The following is a 2008-nucleotide window of genomic DNA, read 5'->3' as shown; positions in this document are numbered from 1 at the left end:
TATTTTTTTCTTCTCTCTTTTCTTTATTAGTCTGGCTAGTGGTCTATCTATTTTGTTGATCTTTTCACAGAACCAGTTATTGATTTTTTGAAGGGTTTTTTGTGTCTCTATCTCCTTCAGTTCTGCTCTGATCTTGTTTCTTATCTTCTGCTAGCTTTTGAATTTGTTTGCTCTTGCTTCTCTAGTTCTTTTAATTGTGATGTTAGGGTGTCAATTTAAGAGCTTTTCTTTCTCCTGTGGGCATATAGTGCTATGAATTTCCCTCTAAACACTTAAAATATGGAACACTTCACGAATTTGTGTATCTTCCTTGTGCAAGGACCATGCTAATCTTCTCTGTATTGTTACAGTTTTAGTATATGTGTTGCTGAGCGAGCACCTTATTTGTTCTTCTTATCATAGAGGATCCAACATATATATTTGTGATATTATCAGTAAGTAGATGGTAGTTGAAGCCACATATATATAAATGACACGATCTGGAAGAATGTGTGGTGGAGAAAGAAAGAGTTGAAAATGGAACACTGGAGAATAACAACGTTTAAGGTTCAGGCCTTTAAAGAAGTCTTTTTCCTGCAGATTGGGAAAGAGCAGCTAACCAAGTGAGAGATAACTCCAGGAAAATACAACATTTCAACTGTGATGGAGATATCAGGGATGTCAAATGCATCAGAAAGGTCTAGGAAGATAAGAATGGAAAAGTGCTATGTTTATCAACACAATTGTTCTATTCCTTTTGAAAGGTGAAGCTGGCTGGGCTTCTGGGTGGGGTGGGGACTTGGAGAAATTTTGTGTCTTGCTAAAGTTTTGTAAATGCACCAACCAGTGCTCTGTGTCTAGCTAAAGGATCGTAAACACACCTATCAGCACTCTGTAAAAAAGCACCAATCAGCAGTCTGTAAAATGCACCAATCAGCACTCTGTAAAATGGACCAATCAGCACTCTGTAAAATGGACCAATGAGCAGGATGTGGCTGGGGCCAAATAAGGGAATAAAAGCTGGCCACCTGGGCCAGCAGCGGCAATGTGCTCAGGTCCCATTCCATGCTGTGGAAGCATTGTTCTTTTGTTCTTCACAATAAATCTTGTTGCTGCTCACTCTTTGAGTCCACACTACCTTTAAGAGCTGTAACACTCACTGCGAAGGTCTGTGGCTTCACTCCTGAAGTCAGCGAGACCACAAACCCACTGGGAGGAACAAACAACTCCGGACATGCCAGCTTTAAGAGCTCACTGCGAAGGTCTGCAGCTTCACTCCTGAAGTGAGCAAGACCACGAACCTACTGGGAGGAACAAACAACTCCGGATGCGCCACCTTTAAGAGCTGTAACATTTACTGTGAAGGTCTGTGGCTTCACTCCTGAAGTCAGCAAGACCATGGACCCACCAGAAGGAAGAAACTCTGGACACATCTGAACATCTGAAGGAACAAACTCCGGACACACCATCTTTAAGAACTGTAACACTCACCATGAGAGTCCGCGGCTTCATTCTTGAAGTCAGTGAGACCAAGAACCCATTGGAAGCAGCCAATTCCAGACACATTTTGGTGAACATGAAGGGACTATCGCCTATTGCCAAGCAGTGAGTACCATCAGACCCCTTTTGCTTGCTATTCTGTCCTATTTTTCCTTAGAATTTGGCAGCTAAATATCGGGCACCTGATGGCCAGTTAAAAGTGAGTAGTGTAGTTGCTGGACTAAAGATATGGGTGTCAGGCTTTCTGGGAAAGGGTGCTCTAACAACCCCCGACTCTTCGGAATTGGGAGCATTGGTTTGCCTGGAATCAGCTTCCGCTTTTCCTGTACTTCTGGGCTGAGCGAGAGTTGGCAGAGAGGAAAGCCATTCAGCTCTGGGGTCCTGACAACAAGTTGTTGGTTGACCCTGCAGCCATGAGTGGAACTCTCAAAGTTACGTCACCCAAGCGAGACTCATCCATGTGTCCTATCTATCCTGACCCTTGCCTCCTGGGTCCTAATGCTTGTCAGACAAACTTCCTCTGGCCTCT

General features: G+C 43.7%; 1 non-coding gene across 1 annotated transcript; it reads right to left on the bottom strand.

The window, feature by feature from the left end:
• Nucleotides 1-273: 273 nt before the first annotated feature.
• LOC129034300 (U6 spliceosomal RNA) lies at nt 274-379 on the bottom strand. The gene has a single exon (XR_008501805.1). It is a non-coding gene; the product is annotated as a U6 spliceosomal RNA (small nuclear RNA).
• Between the last annotated feature and the right edge of the window lie 1629 nt (nt 380-2008).

The sequence above is a fragment of the Pongo pygmaeus genome, chromosome 2, assembly GCF_028885625.2.
Source record: "Pongo pygmaeus isolate AG05252 chromosome 2, NHGRI_mPonPyg2-v2.0_pri, whole genome shotgun sequence".
Lineage (NCBI taxonomy): Eukaryota > Metazoa > Chordata > Mammalia > Primates > Hominidae > Pongo > Pongo pygmaeus.
The sequence above is the reverse complement of the archived record's forward strand: the minus strand, read 5'-3'. Positions and strand labels throughout refer to the sequence as shown.